General features: G+C 43.7%; 1 protein-coding gene and 1 long non-coding RNA gene across 8 annotated transcripts in view; one reads left to right on the top strand and one right to left on the bottom strand.

The window, feature by feature from the left end:
- Nucleotides 1–20,510, top strand: part of Adgrl2 (adhesion G protein-coupled receptor L2) — a 631,071-nt gene that overhangs the window by 379,497 nt on the left and 231,064 nt on the right.
- On the bottom strand, nucleotides 2,351–13,279 carry LOC102547720 (uncharacterized). Its single transcript, XR_010064523.1, has 2 exons — nucleotides 10,454–13,279; nucleotides 2,351–10,189 (listed from the first exon to the last, which is right to left on the bottom strand). It is a non-coding gene; the product is annotated as an uncharacterized LOC102547720 (long non-coding RNA).

The raw sequence follows: 20,510 nt of genomic DNA, 5'->3' as shown, positions 1-20,510 counted from the left end.
CTGAACACACAGGGAGGCACCTTCATAAAGTTGCCCTTCGTGACTGTCAGTTTATCTGTCAAAGGAATTCATTACCAAGAGAATGCCTTGCTTTATATGCTCGCTAAATTTTTTTTAAAAATGTTTTTCATTATATTTATGCAGACGTAACGTGGCCAGCTCATAATTTACCAAACGCAAGCATTTGTCAGGGTTACTTCCAATGGCTCAGGGAGGGGAGGAAGTGCCTTTGTGTAGTTGTGATTATTTAAAGCAATTTTGTTTCCATTATGTGTGTGTACTGTTCCAGCATGACTGTCTGGTGGAGGAAGCAGGAGCGCTCCTGATGTTCTTGTGCGCATTCTCAGAAGCCCTGATTGTTTAACCGATGCTCAGAGACTGATGTGGGCAGAATCACTTTAGCACGTGCTTTTTTTCTCTCCTTGGCGCTAGGAAAATTACACATGCTGTTGTTTGCATTTAAATTATGCACTAGACTGTAACTTGGGGGGAACTGTTCAATATTTTAAATCATAAAAATCGGAATACACCCCTCAGATGTCCGTCATATGACCTCATTTTATTCCTGACTTTCACTTAAATAGTTTTGCAGAGGCTGAGGGTGGGTGGGGGGTGGGGGGGGTTGGGCCTGTGCAAACTCTGAGAGTCTCAGAGCTCAAAGTGATTATTAAAAATTACCTGGCCTTGCAGAATACCACTGTCAGTTCTCAGTAGACAAGCTTGTGGTTCTCCAAGAAGACAGGGAAGAGAATGTCAGTCCCATGAGAGAAGGCCCTGAAGGCCTCTCACCAGAGTGCTGTCTCACAACGTAACTGGAGCATCCAGGGTGCTTGTGTGCTTGTAGGTTTGTGTGTGTGTGTGTGTGTGTTTGTTTCTTTGTTTGTTTTTCTGTCTACATACTAAATTTCATTTCATGTAAATCCAATCAATGGGAAGAGGCATACGTATTTTATGTTCTCCAAGACTGTTAAATCCTACCTCGGAAGCACCCATCGACAAAGGACAGCTTTGCCTAGTAGTAGGATGAGACTTGGTATCCCCTCTAGTCAATGGGACTAAAAGGAGCATCTTCACAGTGTCCCTGAGCACATCCCTTCCAAAAAGCCAGCACCAGCTAGTCTCCCGTCGGAAGTTAGCTTGGTTCGCAGGAGGCAGAGTGGTACTAGCAAAGGAAAGAAGTAAGCAGCCTGGGGTTTAAGACAGAGCACAGTCAATGTGCTTCTTGTGCCTGTGAGACTTTAGGCCATGAGTTAGGCTACTCAGAACTCACTCTGAGTACCTCCACAACGTACAGCCTTCTCTCCATCTCCCTCCGAGGCTAAGAGGATCTCAAAACGTTGCCATAGGAAACTGGAATGAGTAAGCATAGAAATACCTTACATCACAGCCATAATACCATATTTAAAGATAGCCAATGAACTGGTGCCGTGGTGTATAGAGTTCACCCAGCATACCCGAGGCCCTGGGTTTTATCCCGAGGACTGAAAAGTGGAAAGTCAAACAAGACTTTAAAGACCTCCTTTGTTTTCTCCTTTGCAGTACTTCAGGCCAGCACCTCATGCAAGCGATGGCTTCTCAGCCCTCAGTTTACGGTCCCTGGGCTGAGCTTGAGCTCACTCCACAGTCTAAGCAGACTTTAAACTTTTGACCCTCTTGCCTCAGCTTCCTAACCCAGCCAGGATTATAGGCCGGGTTCATCAGGCTCAATCTAAAAAAACAAAACAAAACAAAATCTAGGAAAGGTCCTGGAATTACCCTTTCTCAAGGAAATGTCAGACTTATAGTTTGATAGTTAAATAAGTAAGTGTCAGGATGCGACTGTCTCAACACAGTCTTTAAAGAGAAACAAACTGGCTTTCTGTTCCCTTCATACAACTGGTACCCAACTCATCGCGTAACTAGCAGCTCTTCTCTGTGAATACTAGTGGATGTAGTTAATGAGTCTCAGTCAAACACTGCCCTGTTATGAAGCAGGGGTAGCACCAGGAACTTCTATTCTTTTTAAACTTTCCATCCTTACAGAGGGGTCTGGGGCTGTAGGGACGCTCACCCAGCAGCTGTGAGCACTCCATACACTAGGTGTGCGGGCGAGTGGCTCTGTCCCCAGCACTCAGGAGACAGGGACAACAGGATCAGAAGACTAAGGCCATTCTCAACTACCTGGTTAGTAAGTTAGAAGCCAGACTGGACTGCATGAGATGCAGTCTCACAAATTGAAAAAGTATCCAGGAGCACACGAGCTTCCCTTTATGTGGGTCATAGCCTTAAATATTGATCACATTGGAAATTACAACTGAAAAAACTGAATATGTGTTTACTAATTCTATTGAAAAGAGTCACAATCAACCCATTTCATGTGATACATTATAAATTTTAATTTATTATTATTGTGCGTGCATGAGCCATTGCTAATTCAATAAAAGAGTCATAACAAGCCCATTTCATGTGACACATTATAAAATGTAATTTAATATATGATTATGTGTGTGCATCCACTCACTTCAAGGTTAGAGGACAACCTCGTGGAGCCATTTCTCTCCCCATAGCTTCCCTTGAGGCCTTGGGATCAAATTCAGGTTGCTAAGCTTGCTTTTGAGGTGGCAAAGGCCTTTATCTGCTGGTCTATCTTGCTAGCCCCATAAAACACATTTTCTTTTTAAAGAAAAATAAGCACATTTCTAAAATGGAAGATTAGGAAGAGAAGTGATGTTATTTGAATGTTTTGTGAATATGTTTGAGGCTTGAGTTGAGGGAACTACGTTCTCCTCTCCCCTTCTAGGCCCGTCTGTCATATTGAGGTGTTGTGTTGGGTAGGTAAGAATTGCTAGGAAAGAATATTCTAATGACCTTTTCAAGTAAGCTTGATTCTCTGCTCAGTGACAAACCTTCTGGAGTAGAGGCCAATTGCAAGATGGGATTTGAAACCATGTTTAGTTTAACAACTCTGTTGTTAGGGACAGGGAGGTGGTACAGTCATTGAAAGCGCTTGCTGCTTTGAATTAGAGTTCAATTCCCAGCACCTTCAGACAGCTCACAGCTACCTATGACTCCATCCCCAGGAGATCCGATGCCCTCTCCTTGACTCCAAGTACATCCACACTCACGTGCTCATACTCATGCATGGTCACATTCACACACAGAAAAAAAAAAAGAAAACGTTAAAGCTTGCTTATAGTAAAATGCTTTGATAAGTCTTACATTTGAAGCAAATATTTCCCCATAGATTACATGCAGGATGCTGAGACATCGCGAATTGCTCACTTGGAAAATAGTTTCACTGACATACAGAATTTCCTAAATGCCACCACAGTTGCACACCTACGAAGGAACACTTCTGTGACCGTCAGCACCGAGTGCATCAGAATAGCCCATCTCAAGGATGTGGGAAAGGATCAAGCTCACAGGGCAGGCTCACATCTTTCGTTAGGTGACGCTTTGTATCTGGGTGTTTATGTCATTGGCAACACCTCTCATTGGGTGTCTTCCTTGCAGCGACAGGCTCTTTATTCGTTTGCTACAGAATATCTCTGCAGAGCACACAAGTCCACCCTAGTGTGTCTGCTAGCTGCTCCTGAAGTAGAGATGACATTCATGGCAGGGACATCGGGTTCAGCCCCTGACACTAAGAGTTCACAAGTGTTTTCAACAAGACGGACTTCTGCTGGAATTGGACTGCATATGTGTGTGTGTGTATGTGTGTGTATGTGTGTGTGTGTGTATGTGTGTGTATGTGTATGTGTGTGTGTGTGTGTGTGCGTAATGCATGCACACGAGTGTGAGGAAGTTCTCTCATCTCTCTCTAAACATCAAGCTTGTCGCTAGGCTGGCCAGAAAGTTCCAGGATCTCTGCTCCATGTGCCGGCATCATAAGACTGTGCAGTAATGTTCCCCTGTCTTACTGAGATGTTGGGGATTTGAACTCAGGACTGCACACTTGCATAGTTAGCTCCCTTTTCCGCTGAGCCATCTTCCTAGACATTGAACTATGTTTTGGAGGCATTTTGCTTCTGTCATAAGTCATGTTAATGATACATGTTCAGGGATTTGGATTTTTGCAATAGTTTTTGCTGTCCTTAAAAGACATTCTTAGTGGAAGTCAGTGGTTTGTTTTTGGTTTTGGTTTTGGTTTCTGCAAGTAAGGGGGAAGGGAGCTGGGCAAACGCCGATTATAATACTGTGATGTGCTAGGTGCCATTGACTCAATGTTGCCAAGATTCTGGTGGCTTTGTGCGTCAAACCTTCTCATCTCTCACACAAATGGATACCCGGCAGTCTGCTGCATCGTCAGTGAAAACCTGCTCTAGAAATTCCAAGCCTAAGGAAGAGAAAGAATAGGATGGGCTGTGTCAGTGGTTTTCTATGAGTGTAGTGCCGAGGAGAGCGTGGTCTCCTCAGAGCACTCTTAGGAGGGAGACATAACTTACACAAAGTCTGAAGCTCACTTACATAGCCAAGGCTAACCAGCAACTCACAACAACCCTCTTGCCTCGACTCCTGAATGGTGAGACTATAGATGTTTAAATATTTTTGCTGGTGGTATGGTTTTGGATGGTCGTGAGACCGTGTTTTGAGCCATGGCTTTCATATCCTAGGCAAGTGATGTATGGCTGTACTGCATCTGCAGCCATAGCACTTCCTGGAGACCATGCCTGGATGTGTGTATATCCAGGAACCTGTATCATGAAGGACACCTAAGTGCAGAGCTGGGCTGAGTGGACCCTGGACCTGGGAATGCCATTTCTGATGCCATTCACTGAGGCTTTTCCTAAAGTCTAAGGAGAACTCATGTACATGGGTCCTGAGGGAAATGGATTCCAAAAACACGTATGCCCAGTCAGGGAAGGTCATTAATAAACCATGCCCACTCAAAGTCGAGCAGCTGTGGGGACTTGGAAGAGAAAACCCCGACAGGCGAGGGAGGTTCCATGATGTGTTTTGCAGACACTCTGACGGAGTTAGGCAGGTAGCACCTGGCTCCCTGTTTCACTAGAGACAACGCAGGCTGGTCTCCGCCAGTGTCTCTTGACCCAGTGTCATTAACCGTTTTAGCCGACGTCAAGAAGCAATGGCATGAGTGGCATGAGGCGAATTCATGTTACATGGCTTGGAGGCCTTCCAGAGATTGTCACATTTAATCTGTAAAACTCCGACAAGTACAAGGATATTCCTGTTTTTACAAACAAGAGACCGAGACTCAGAGACATGACATACTCTATCAGGGCTGGGAGGTGCTCGGTTGACAAAGGACTTGTCATATAAGTTTTAGGTTCTGAATTTGGTTCCCAGCACCCCTAGAAAAAAATCAGATCCATGATAAGTGGTCCCAGTTCTGGGGAGGTGGAGATGCATATATCCCTGGGATGTGGTGGTCCCAGGCCACCCTAGCCTGCTTGATGAGTTCTAAACCCTTTGCCCCTTTAAAAATGTGCGTGGCATCAAATGATGCTCAAGGTTGTCCTCCAGCCTCCACATTCATGGACGTACACGGTGCATGTGTACACACACACACTTAGAGATACACACTCAAGCATGCACACACACATGCTTGTAGACACACACACAAACACACACACACACACACACACACACCATGTTCAAAGTTGCAAGGTAAATGCGGTGAGGAAGAACTTCTGAGCTATCTAGGAGCAGCTGAGAAGGTCCCCACCCTCTCTCACACTAGGGTATGTCGTGCAGTCAGACAGGCAGACATATGCCACCAGGCAAGATGTATCTTAGGAACTCACTGTCTGAAAACATAAGGCACATGCTAGTAAATTCCTAAATCTCAAAAAATATCAAAGTAGAAACAGGTGGACAACTAGATAGGTGGAAACCACTTGAAGATGTGGACTTCAAGGAAACTTCCTCACGTGACAGAAGGGTCTGAGTTCTTCCCAGAGGGCCCAAGGGTAGAAATGTATGCTCTACACTGAGGGGACATTTACCATGCTCTGAGTCATTCATCCTTATAGCAAGTAAGCTCACATATAACTGCTGGATGGCTGCTCAGTGCCAAATGCCGTCCTCTTGGTAAAGCAAAGCCCTTTGAAGTGACCACAGAATAATAATAATTCCTGCCGTGGGTACCAGGAAAACACCCAAGCATCGAAGACACAACATCCCAGAGCAGCGTAAGTGTGAACTGAGAGGGGAAAATGGATCACGGCTAGTGTTTATGACCAGCCTCCTTTGGTGACTGGTGGGGTGGTGGCGATAGGGACGGATGTGACTAAGAGGTGTTTTCTTCCCAAAATGCTGATCACTAAGCAAAAATCCATGACCTTGAGTCAACGCACATCCGTCTTACATGGTAGTCATGGCACCCCACTTGTGTGCCCACCCACATATAACACCATTGCATCCATGTCATCTCAGTAACTGTATGGGCTATTATTAACCATATGCTCCTGATGGCAAAATTGATCTCAGAGTAGACAGGTGATTGCCTATGGCTTCACAGTAAGTCGAATGATGGACTGTGGAGAAATTCTTCAGGGTTTGGCACCTTAGATACCTGCCTCTCACGATTCCTTAAGGGCAGGTTGAAGTAACGATATGATTTCTTGGTTAAACTTAGATATCTTTAACAGTGAAAACAGCTACTACTGACAATAATGCCAGAGCTAGACATATAAACTGGATTGTGCCAGAAAACCTGGGAAAAATGGCTACCTTATTATTAGGCAGACTAAGTGCCCTCAAACATCTAGATAGTAAATGAACAGAGAGACAGAGACAGAGACAGAGAGGCAGAGACAAAGAGACAGAGAGACAGAGAGACACAGACACAGACACACACAGAGTCAGAGACAGAGAGACAGACAGAAAGAGAAGCACATATATTTGTTCATGTGTGTGCATGTACACATGCAGACATGTGTGTCACCATGCTTATGGAGGTCTGAAGTCAACTCAGGTGTCTCTCCCTCTTTCTGTCTCTCTGTGTGTCTGTGTCTGTCTCTCTGTCTGTCTTTCTTTGTGTCTGACTCTGTGTGTGTGTCTCTGTGTCTCTCTGTCTCTGTCTTTCTGTTTATCTGTCTGTCTGTTTGTCTCTCAGTCTTTGTATCTCTCTGTCTCTGTCTTTCTCTCTTCCTCCCTCTCTGTGTCTCTCTGTCTCTGTCTTTCTGTTTATCTGTCTGTGTCTGTTTGTCTTTCAGTCTTTGTATCTCTCTGTCTCTGTCTTTCTCTCTTCCTCCCTCTCTGTTTCTCTCTGTCTCTCTTGCCATTTTAAATTAAGCAAAGTTAATGGGAGGGAGAATGCCCCAATGTATGTTTAATACCCAAGAGATACTGAAGTTTTCCTCGAAATCTAAGGCTAAGATAAAACAATCAGCTTCATTTTGATATATTTTTATACACAATGAAACAGAAGTCTCACACCAAAGTATAAAAGGGAATAATGAGGGTTTAGGAAACTCACTCGGTATTAAAAATTAATGAATGTGACACAAAACTTCCTGATTCAGAGTGGAAACTCTGAGAAATCTCTTGTGTGCTTGAGTGCTTCGAAAAGAATGCTGCTGTATCAGCTAAAGACACTTTCACACAACTGTGACAGGTCCCGGCTCCACCTCTCTCCGCGGGCAGGTCTGGGCTTGCCTTGCTCGCTTTCTTCTTTTACGGGTGCTTCTAATTCAATATATCCCAAGTCTTCGTTTCTTTCCAATAAAAAGAGAGCTTGTAATTTCTTTTGTTTGTTTTTCTTTGATGCGAAACTTCTCCCAGTTTCTAACCTGCGTCTTTCAGTGTTCCCCCGTTCTGCTCTGCTCTCTGTCCCTCTGCAGTGGACTGACACACAGTTAGCCAACCGTAACTGTGGCATGATTTGTTCATGTTTAGGCCACAGAGCTGTCACACTGCCTCAGCCTTCTTCTCTCTTTCCTTAGCATCACCTTTGAATATTTTAAGTCATCCCTATAGGCTCTTCTCACTTGGCTGGGCATTTTAAAAGGAAGCTTTTCTCCTGCAGGTGTATGAATTAACATGGTATCTACTGGGGACATGTGTGTGTGTGTGTGTGTGTGTGTGTGTGTGTGTGTGTGTGCACAAGTCACAAGTGCACAGTCAGTATGGCACTGTATCTGTAGTATTCCCCCACAATCACCTTCGGCAGGATGAAACAGACAGATACAGAGCTGCAGAAAGCTCCATCCCAACACAGCATGAATGGGTAAATCTATATATGAATGGGTATAATCTATAATCTACAAAGCAGAAGTGTAGGAAGGAAGACGGGAGGTTCAAGACCACCCTCAGCTCTCTAGTAAGAAATGAAAGCATGAGAAGGGAAGGAAGGTGCTTAGACAATTACAGTCTTCCTAGTGACGTTCTTCACTCAGTCTGACGTGTCAGGGAAGGTTCATTTGTTCCTTTAAGTAAAGTTACTTGACTGAGCCCCCCAATTTCTAAACACTGTCCTGCTGACAGTGCAAGAGGTAATTGAAGGAGGTCCGATCTCCATAAGATCGGTTCCTCAAGAGACTTACTACAACCTTACCTGGTTCCTCGGGGACTTAGGGCCACTGTGGGATTGGTGAAACTGTCACAGTGACACTTTGCTCAGCATGTCGCGAGTACTGGAATAACTCCTGTCCACAAACCATCCAACAGTGGGCCTGACAAATGAAGTCTGCACTCATTGGCTGTCGTCACCCTCCTTAATGTTATTAGCTTGTGTGTCCAGGTTATATAATCCAGGTAAAGAACCTCTTCTTTCTCCTCCCTTTGTGGTTGGCACTCAGGGAGAAAAAAGAAATATCTCAGTAAAACAGTACAGTACAACCAACTGTCATTTATCAGGATCATACAAAAGGAGCCATCCAACACCCACCACCGAAAAAAATTAGAATCTGAAAACCTATATTAAACTGGCCTAAAACCACCAAAAGTGACATTAGAGGATAAAAACACACAAGAAAATCAGTATTTATCCCCCAAGTATGTGTATGATAAGGTTCATCACCTTGTGGTGCTAATAAAGAAGAGAAGGACCCTGTTGGAAGTCTTTAATAATGCTGGATGTGGATTCAAGTCCAACTCCATACATAGCACTTGATTTTCAACAAAAGTGGCCAGGTCAGTGGTTCTTACCACAAGGCCATGAGGATGTGAGTGCCATCCTGAGCACGCCATGTAAAAGACAGACACGGTGTACACCTGTCACCCCTCTCTTCTGGGAGTAGGCAGAGACAGAAGATTCTAGAACTCATAGGTCAACTGGCCAGCCAGTCTATAAACACAGTGAGCTTCAGTGAAAAGCCCTGTCTTCAAAAAGATAAAGTAGTCATCTACTGAGGAAGGTACTCAGTATCAACCTCTAGGCACACACACACACACACACACACACACACACACACACACTCAAACTCACACAACATACACACACAAGGTCCTAAGTCTTGACCTTGAAATAAGGACAACAGAGTTACCTCACAGGGCTCCCACCTGATATGACTTGTGGGTGATAATAGAGGTTTGTGGAAGCCTTAGTGTCCTTACAGTAAGTGTGGCCCTTGCTCTGTCCCCACCCCCCACCCCCATACCTGTTTATCCTTGTCATTCTTCTACTTCCATGTCTAGCTGTCATTCTGAGTTATCACGACTTTCCGAAGCTGAAGGCCGAAATGGCCAGTCTGAGGACATTGGAGTGTGTTTGGATACTCCAAGAGAAGAGACCTTTTAAATGGCAGCTGGGGGCCAGTTCTGTATGAATTCTTGTAGAAGTTTCCAGGGAAGCCCTAGCTGGGGTTTTTCTCCTTTGGAGAGAGCCACCGCTCAGCTCCCTGCAGACTAAGTGCAAATCAAAAGCCATGCGTCATGTTTTGACATTTCCCCGTCAGAATTCATCTATCAGCGAGACATGGGTCATGTGAGTAATCTTGTTTGATTTGGCATGAGGTGAACTGTAGGTACGTTTCCTATTTTGACTAAAATTATTAAACACACCAAAGGGAATATCCCACGTGTGTTAGTCATCCCTGGGTACACGTGAACACACAGGTCTGAGGCTCAGCGTCACTGGCAGGATAATGGATCACCACAGTACCTCAGGTTTAAAACACACCATTGCTTCACATTCTTGCTTCGCTCGGAGATTTCTGTCACTGTTGTGAGAGTCTTGGGTTTCCTCTTCCCGGTGCCTGGATTCTCCATCGACACAAATGGGAATTTCACAGGACAATCTATGGAACTAAAATGACAGTAGCCGAATGAGAAGGACGCAATTTTCTGTGCTGCCCCACAGTGTATTTTCCCTGACTGTTTCTGTTATAGTCATTGAGCATTGCTGGGAAAGGTGGATTTGCAAACCCGAAAACACATGTTCTCAGGAGGCCGGCTTTTCAAAAACATACTTTTACCCTTACATGTCATCACAAATTACACAAAAGAATAATCACGGGTCAATCTACATAATTTTAATTTTGTGGTTAGTTGATTGCGAAAGCATACATACCCTCCTGGCCCTGCCAAGAGGCTGCAGGATGTACGTTGCCTTTTCCCTCAAGACGAGAGAACAGCACTTCTTCCAAGGGATGGGCAAGGAAACGTAATGCACAGCTTGCCCCTTAGCACAACTCAAAGTGTGATGACCGGGGTTTGCATCCCGCATTCACACTTTAGTCGTGACCTGTAGAGGCACGGAGCCGTCAAAGCGCCATGTTTAAAAGAAAAAGAAAGGAAAGATAAAGATAAATAAAAGAAAGGAGGAAAGAAGCCACAAAGCCCGTTTACACGCGTGGCCCAGTGTCAGCCTGTCTTATAGGGTCTTTTGCATGCCCTGTTCATTATTTTGCTGACTGAAGGAAAAAAAAAACCCGTCGAGTGTTTTGTATCTACAGAAATATGAACTGATAAAATTTACATACAAATCCTGCTGGAGAGTGGACCCTTCCTGCACTGTCAGCTGGTCTCCTAATCCAGTCTTACCCGGCATGGTCAGGCGGCATTGACACTTGCTAACAGCAGGCTCTCTCTGGCAAAGGGAAGTATGAATTTGAGCTATAAAAATGAGCGCGCATATTTTTCCATTACTCCGGATGTATCCACTTGCTGAGTTTACGTGGCAAGTCTAGCAGGAGGTGTTATTAAATAGCCTAAGAAATTAGCCCCAAAACAATTATCTTGCCCTAGCTAAGGGGAAAAAAAAACCTCTCTGACACCAGAGGCTTAATGAAAAGAGCATTGGAGGTTCTGCGATTGAATATCAGTTGGACACCTCTGCAGCTATTAACCCTTATGGGCAGGATTTTTTTTTTATTATTTTTAATTGAATTGTTTTTGGAAAACTGCAGATTAAAAACTGGCTTCTCCCCTGTGACAGTCAGGGATCCAGGGCACACTGTGAAGTAATGACTTCTTTCAGAGTTTGCTTTAAACCTCACCGGACTGCAAGGTTCAACATAAATTAGTGTTTCGTGTTTAATAGACTTATAGGAATGTGAAGCAGGAGAGGACGTCTCCACTAACATAATCCACCACCCACCCCTTATAATCTCATCTTTTCCCCAGCACCCAGGGCTTCTTTGTATGTTGTAACAAATAGGATATGAATTAAAGCTTCTTAAACTCTCAAGAGAATATTCCGGAGTTACTAGATTTTTTTTTAAATTTTTCCCTCTCCCTCCCTTACATTGGCAGATTGTTAGTATATTGCAGGATTGCTTTCTTTCTACGGCTTTTAGCATTCCAAATAACGTCTCTTTGGTATTTGCTATGCTCAAATATTTGTTGGCCCTTATCATGTCAAATCTTAGAAGTTCCCCAGTCAGTTGCTTTAATCTTTCCTCCCAAGTCCTTTTCCCAACCTCACCTCCCCAGTCACCTCATCATTCAAAACGGTTTTCTCTTAACTCTCTCCAACGGTCCCTGTACTTCTGGAATCGAGCTTATCCAAGCTAAATGCACTTTTCCAGGTGGGTCATATATCACTCCCGAGTCTGCGACGCGATGGCTCTTTGTACACAGCCCAGATGCTCGTGGGGTTCATCTTTTTTTCCTGATCATTGTCAGCACGCTGACTCCGGGTGCGTTTGAACATCTCACACCGATTCCTGAGGGAGTCTCCTGCAAACAGACAATCTTCTACCTTCTGGCCTGTGAAAGACTGAGCAGCAGAGAGACTGGGATGTTGTGAACTGTGTTGTGAAACATGGCCAGGTACCCCATCCCTTCTCCTGCCATCTGCAGAAACAAATCTATTTTCTTGGCGGTTCCCTTTTTGTCAACTGTGCTTTGTTACGGAAATATCATGACGGTGTATGCAGACAGCATTGCCTCTGAGACCGGCAGAGTGAAAGCGGAGAATTCTGCTAAGGGCCTGTGGTTCTCCTTGCTGCATGACAAATGCTTGGAAAACTTAGTTGGAGCGGCCTTCGCCGAAATGAAAGCAGGATTTATTTAATCCCCAGCAAGCTGGCTCCTTACATTCAGTTCAGTCATTCACGCTAAATCATTTAAGTGTTTCCCTGACCATCAAAATAGTTCCTAGTAGATAAAAATGGAAAAAGAAGGGGGGAATTAAATGGGATATTCCACAATTTTAGCTATGTTTAAATTTCTTTAGGCAATGCCATAAATTGTACGTACTACTCTAATCTGAACAAATCTGTAGTTCCAGATACCCATGAGGCCAAGGAAGGAGGACCATAAGTTCAAGGCCTAGGAAGGGTAGGCAGTAAGTTCAAGGCCACTTCGGCAACTTAATGAGACTCTTCTTCAAATCCAAAAGGACAGTGATTATAGCTCAGTAAAATGCTTACTTGGCATGTCCAAAACCCCACGCTCATTCTCCAGAAATACAAATAAATTAATGACTACTACCTAACCTTAAGGCCTGTTTAGTGCAGTCATGAGGTAAAAGTATGAGATAAGAGTAGGCGTCACCAAAAGTTACTTTAACACCAATAAAAGGAATCTAGCGAACTGGAGTGCCCAGTGGATGTGGGGAAACGAATAGAAATACAAATCAGTACAAGAATTTAAGAGACCATCCATTATATGAACCTTTCCCACCGACTGTTGAACATCAATCAAAAACAGAGTCAGGAAAAAAACAGAAGGAACTCAAAAACAGGTGGTGTCAAAGACAGGCCATCAAACTTCTTCTCAATTCACGCGTGTTAAATTCTGTCAATATCCCCCCCACCCCGTTTGTGAATTAGAACCACAGAACTGACCCATGTTATCTTTAGCAAGGACGAATAGTGAGAGCTCTTAGATCTTATGGACATAATCTTCAACCATTGTAGTCAAGAGTCTTTCTACTCTCTCCGGTACTCAGATAATGTTAGCCAAGGAAGACGCAACCCCTTCTCCCCCACCCCCCACTGCATCTGTTGTCTATAGTTTCAGCAGCCAAGAGACCATCTCTCCCTCCCATTTCTGAAGCCACAGGCCTGGTTCTTGCTGACCTGAGCTGAGTTGCAAGACCTTCAATTAACAGTCATCCGTGTGCGAGCCTCTGAGTTTTACTGGAGCCCCACAGTTTGGTTCAGGAGAGCTTTCTGCGACGAGGGCCCTTATCTGAGTGAGTCAGTACTGCAGCCACCAGTCATCCAATGTCACTGTTTCTTCAAATGTGCCCAATATAGCTAAAGAAATATTTAATTTTACCTCATTTAAATTTGAGTAAAATAGACATGATTGTATATACAGTTCTAGAGTTTGAGTTGTAGAGAAAACCCACTGACTTCATAGCTTGGAGGATGGTTTTGGGGGAGTCACTCTCACGTTTCTAACTCAGGGACATGTAGATGCCAAGAAACAAAAAGTAGTAAACTTAACACATACTCCTCTAAGTACTCTGAACCTGAGATGCTAACAGCGTTTGAAGGGGGGTGGGGGGGTGTCGAACTTCCTGCTACATGGTTCACATCATGTAACATCCAGTTTTCCTGTTGCTTTGCTGTTCCTTAGTTAATATGGATGCAGAAGGGACTGTGTGGACAGCTCGCTGGGTCTGTAGGATGTGCCATCGTCAGCTTCTGTTAGGCACCCATTGCCTTTACTGCAAATGTTTATCGCAAACATTCTTCACGGAGGGCGTGGGGGAGGTCTCTCAATGTGTGCCAGGCTAACAGACTCTTCAGGGTTCCCACTAAGTAGCCCAGGTTCGAACTCCTAAGCTCTGCCTCCTGAGTGCTAGTGTTAGAGGTGCTCTGAACTCCTCAGTAAACTCTACACCCAGCCTGTACTTTTCAAAGAAAAACTCTAGCCCCAACCATAACCCCAAAACACCACAGGGTAGACCAAATTTAAGTTAATGCATTTTCACTGCAATGAGCTCAAGAAAACAAAATCATCATCATCGTCATCATCACCATCATCATCTATAGCCCCTGTTAGCATCAAACAATGATAATACTGCTATGGTGCTTACCTGGGTCAGCCCTGGCTACAGAGTGAGTTTGAGGACAGCAATGGTTATATGAGACCCTGTCTTTAAAAACCAAGCAAGCAAATATAGACAAATAAGAAAAAGAAAGGTTACCTTAAATGTTGGCACAGAGAGATAACTACCTTGGGCTCTGGTCAATGTTTCTGGTGTCACTAATAATACTAATAAGTTCTTTTGGCAATGGGTTCCTGGTTTTGGGAATCGAGTCCAGGGCCTCTCACACGCCAAGCCTAGGTTGGAACAGGGAGCCACACTTGCTATTCCTTTCTGTGTTTCTCCTCAGGGAGGCGCGCTGCAGTGAGTCCTTAGTAACTCCCGGCAGTGGGTTCTTTAAGAACAGCCTGCTGGATGACCAAGGGTGTTCCACGGCAAGGATACAAGAGCACCTGGAGAAGACAACTCTTCTGTTAGAGGGCATGGGAACCCCGAGCATTCTGGCAGGGGTTTTATTTACTGCTGAATATCAGAGCCCGGAACAGTATCTGACATCTGGGATACATTCAGTACGTATTTTTGAGTGCATATTGATGTGTTTCCCTTCGAATTTCAGGCAGGCAAGCATGAGATGAAGTCATTTCTTTAAAATCTTCATCAGTTAGAAGGCTTTTGATTTATCTTTAGCACTGTAGACAGGGTAGGGTCTCATTACAGATTTATTTAACTTACTCCTCTTGGATGCGAGCTGTGTCAAATCATGCGCATTTAGGCAGAAGCCATTTCTATACACTAAGAAACTCATGGCTTTGAATTTTGGCTCAATGTCGTCTCAGAACTTTAAAGTTTTGACTAAACAAAAACCTAGTTCCTTGGAGTGAGACTCTAGTCTACTACAACCCATGAGACCTGGAGAAGTTACCGGCCATCTTCTGTCTCATCATTGTGTCCTGAGATGTGAACAGCCAGGGGAGCCTGAGGAAGGAGAATCAGACCTCCTTAGACTACAGAGTTAGTTCACAGTCAGCCTGCAACTAAGTAAGACCCTGTTTCAGAACACAAGGTAAGATGGCGGTCAGGAGGGTGGAACACTGTTACAGCTCCTATCTAACATGTCTGAGGCCCCTGGGTTCAACCCCCACTATACAAAATACTATACATACATGCATACATACATACATACACACACAGTACATACATACATACAGTACATACATACTACATACATGCATGCATACAAACATACATACACACAGTACATACATACTACATACATACATATTCACACAGTACACACACATGCTACATGCATGCATACAAACATACATACATATATACATACTCATAAATTTGTCTTAACAAATTTCCAAATAGAGAGCCCTAAAAGAGAAACATAGTTATTCTTTTCCTCCATACCTAAGTTCTTCCTTCAGCAAAATCTTACCTTTACTCCATGTCCTAAATTTATCCCATAATCTAGTACTCAAGCAAAACATCAAATGATTACACATGAATTTTTTGGGAGGCTTAGCACAGACCTAGCACACTCAAGACTCTAGGGCTTATCCCAGTAACTCACTGTTGCCCCCACAAAAAAACCGGGGAATCTCAGACCTGGAGATATGAAGGTATGAACTCAAGACCGATCTTATATGAGCAGTAACCGGGTCACAGATGAGAATGCTTTCTGAGGTGACCTTTCCAGAATGGTCGCTCACTTCTGTATTTCAGCCCTTCTCTTGTAATGGCCCCTGCTCATTCTCCTGCTGGGTGTCTACGGCCTTTCCTACTCTCTCTGCTTTTAGTACAACTCTGGACTTTATAGCCCCTCACAACCTGTGCTCCTGTTTCAAGTTCGCTAGAGAAGGTGAATCAGATCCTCTTTTCGTTAGGCATGGCTTTCTCTCCTCTGCCTCAAGTCCAAACTATTCTGATGACAAGGGAGGACCGTGATGTTCAGATATGGGCCAAGAACTCATCAATGGCATGGGGTTAGTTTCCAAAGACATACAAGGACTGTCACCTCTCCTAAAGGGTCATACCACAAAGCCTGCATTTGTTAGACTGATATACTGGAGCCAGAAATGGCTTCCTACTGTGTGTCAGTAATTCAAAGACCCGAGGAATACATAATTTATATAATCTTCCAGTCATTAACGTTTTATGAATTTATTTATGGTATAATCAATGGTCTCTAAACACACCAGTTTAATTATAACGCTAAGATTTTCTATGTTTATTTTTAAATTTAAATTTTTTTTTGCCTGTGCTAGGCATTTTTGATTCAACAGCAGCAATTTTAAGAAAGAAACACACACACACACACACACACACACACACACAACTTTCATGTTTTTGTTCTAGATCTAAGAGCCCCCTTTGCAGTGAAATGTTACTGGGCATCTATGTGTACAAACTTTAGTAGCTGCTTTCTTACAGTGTCCGGCACCTGCCAAAAATAATCTAATCTGACTTTGAAAACAAACAAATTAACAAAAACCAAAAGCAAAACAGAATAGAACTACCTCTTACAATGCTGCACATCGGACATTTTTATTTTTTTAAAGGAATGCTCCAACATCTAACACAACAAGGACACATGCTCCACTATGTTCATAGCAGCCTTATTTATAATAGGCAGAAGCTGGAAAGAACCCAGATGCCCTTCAACAGAGGAATGGATACAGTAAATGTGGTGCATCTACACAATGGAGTACTACTCAGCTATCAAAAACAATGACTTCATGAAATTCTTAGGCAAATGGATGGAACTAGAAAATATAATGAGTGAGGTAACCCAATCACAAGAACACACATGTATGCACTCACTGATAAGTGGATATGAGCCCAAAAGCTTGGAATACCCAAGATACAATTCACAGACCACATGAAGCTCAAGAAGGACGATCAAAGTGCAGATGCTTCAGTCCTTCTTAGAAGGGAGAACAAAATACCCTTAGAAGGAACAAAGAGTGGAGCAGAAACTGAAGAAAAGGCCATCCAGAGCCTGCCCCACCTGGGGATCCAGCTCAGATACATACAACCACCAAACCCAGTCACTACTGCTGATGCCAAGAAGTGCTTGCTGACAGTTGCCTGATATGGATGTCTCCTCAGAGACTCTGCCTCACTGACACAGATGAGGATGCTTGCAGCTAACCATTGGACTGAGAGCAGGGTTCCCAATAAAGAAGTTAGAGAAAGGACTGAAGGAGCTGAATGGGTTTGCAACCCCATGGGAAGAACAACAATATCAACCAACCAGACACCTCAGAGCTCTCAGAGAGTAAACCACCAACCAATAAGTACACCTGGAGGGACTCATGGCTCCATCCGCATATGTAGCAGAGGATGGCATTGTCTGGCATCAATAGGAGGAGAAGCCCTTGGTCTTGTGAAGGCTCAATTTCCCCAATGTAGGGCAATGCCAGCATGTTGAGCTGGAAGTAAATGGGTAGGAGGGGAAGCATCCTCATAGAACTGGGTGGGGGAGCATGGGGGAGAGAGGAACAAGGAAAGGGGATAACATTTGAAATGTAAATACATAAAATATCCAATAAAAAGAGAATCCATTATTATCTGTGCCTTCTGTAGGAGTCGAAATAATGTAACTGGAGCTAGGGATGTTCTCGGGTGGTAGAAGGCTTGCCCAGCACACCCGAAGCCAGAGTTTGCATTCCTAGCATTGCACAAACCCGGGATACTTTATTGTGGGGCCTTAACTGGGAGGCTGGGAGATCAGAACTTCAAGGTCATTCTCAGCCCCATGGTGAATTTGTGGCTAGCCTGTGCTTCAAGAGACACCCTCTAAAGCAAACAAAAGGAATGACAATAGTGAAATTGTTAATCTGAACTAGCATGGGAGAATGTGTCTCCCTCGTTTCCCTTTGTATCGCATGATTGTTACTTTTGTATTTTCTCTGTTTGATTTCATTGTAACTAAACTCTGTTATAGGGTAAGCTAAGCCATTTTCTCTTTCTCATTAAATTCCTGAGGTTAATCTTTCTAGTCTTGTTTAGGATTTTTTTTTTTTTTAAGGACATGGGAATTCGGTGTCCTTAAAAGAAAAAAATAACCTCAGCATTTCAAAGGCCTGCTTCAGATTTGTCTCGGAGTTGTGGAAACACAGGTGAAGAGAAAACCTTTCACTTTAGTGAGCATCTAGCGCAGAGCCACCTCTGGGTGTCATGGCTGCCCATTCGTTCTTTAATCCTGAGATCCTAGAAGCCCCAACCGGCGGCACAAACTCAAGCAATCGCCTGCCTCCATGGTCCCCAAACGTTTCTAGGCGGAAGATGCATAAAATGTAGAAAATGTGCTTGAAGAATTTCGAGATAGCATGGAGCGGTGCCTCCTTATGTATTTTGCGCCAGTTTAGCCTACATTTTTTTTTCAGAAAACTGCTCCCATGTCTACAGAGGCTGAGCTTTTGATAATACTTGACAGTGAAAAGATTTGTGCATGAATTTCTGATTTCCTAATTATAATAGCAACAACTCTAGTTCAACCTGTGTGACGTGTCACTTGTTTAGTTAACGCACAGTCCTTCCTGCTTCGAGCTAAGCAAAAGCCACTGACCTGAAAGGATGTGGTCAGTGCAAGCCCCTCTTCCCCTGAGGATTTAGAGAACTGGAGGTTTCCGTTGTTCTTTATCCTGATAGCATATGGATTGGCTTGCTTCTCTATTGCTCCTAAGGTATAGAGACAGAACCTGTGATTTTAGAGGAAACCCCACCTAAGCTGTCACAATTACCCTTCCACTATTCAGATAGGGCAAAATTATAAGTTTATTTCCCCAAGATGCAGTCCAACAGTCTACTTATTACGGCCTCCTCGACAGCGCACCCACAGGTGGTTTTGCCGTGAACAATGACTGAGAAGGCCTGTGTGGGCAAGTACAATAATTTGACTTTAGGAAGTCATTTTCTGAGCCAGCCTCCCTCCTGGAAGGGCTCAAGGTTATTATTGACAGAAATGAACCTGTGTGTTATGTATAACACAGTCTTAGAACACTGGCGTACACACTACTTCATGTTTTCTTGTTTAAGTGTTTCTTTGTTACGTGCCTTCAAGAAAAGGACTGTCTGTGGGGCCAGAGACAATTCTCAGCAGTTAAGAGCACTTGGCCACTCTTGCAGAGGGCCAGAATTTGACTCTCAGACTAGACATAGGGTGGATCAGAACCACCTAGAACTCCAGCTTTAGGGGAATCCAACACACACACACAAACACACACACGCACACACACACACACACACACACACACACACACACACACACACTTTTAAAAAAAATAAAAGAAAAATACATTTTCTACATGATGTCCCTTTCCTCCTTCAAAACAATTTGCTTTGTTTCGTTGGACAAGTTTTCTCTGTGTAGCTCTGGCTGTCCTGGAATTTGCTCTGTGGACCAGGCTGGCCTCTAACTCAGAGATGACATCTGTCTGGCTTTGTCTCCCGAGTGCTAAAGGTGTGTGCCACCACACATGACTTCCTTCTTCAAAATCGGATTTAAAATCTATTTTCTTCAATGAGAGAGATTTCCAAACAATTACCATAAGTTTCTGTCATGTTTTAAAATCATCTTAACATTTCAAATACTCTATAATTTTTGCTAGAACAGATATATTGTGTTCATGCTCATTTTTAATTGCGTTATGCTCTGCAGTGTGTATGAATTGCGACTCTTTGTGTGTGTGGGGGGGCAGTCATAACCAAATCTCACAAATGCTGGAGTTTGCATTTAAAATTGTTTATTTATTGATTGATTTTCACTGAATCTAGGGTCTTCTGCAGGCTGAGCTAGCCACCCTTGAGGTACATTAACAGCTCTGTACGTTTTCATAGTACTTTGTTTCAGCTGGGAGCAGTGCAGTCTAGGTGTCCTGGGTTTCACTTTGATTCTGAGTTCTATTCAGTCTTCCCCTACCATTTATCACTGTTGACTAAGCAGCAAATGCATTTTCGCCAAAGGTGGGAAATGTTTATACACCTTACCGCTGGTCCCTTCATTAAAGATCACTTACTAGTATCTAATACTGTGCAGAGCCTCTTGAGACCAGGGGCAGAGGAGAGAGACAGAGCCCCGCAGTGTTTATGGCTAGAAGAAGATGCTCTGATCAAAGTATTTGAGGCCGGATGCTAATATGCTCTCTGGAGACACTGGGGTATCACTAGC

The sequence above is a fragment of the Rattus norvegicus genome, chromosome 2 (assembly GCF_036323735.1).
Source record: "Rattus norvegicus strain BN/NHsdMcwi chromosome 2, GRCr8, whole genome shotgun sequence".
NCBI lineage: Eukaryota > Metazoa > Chordata > Mammalia > Rodentia > Muridae > Rattus > Rattus norvegicus.
This window is presented reverse-complemented; position numbering and strand designations above follow the sequence as displayed.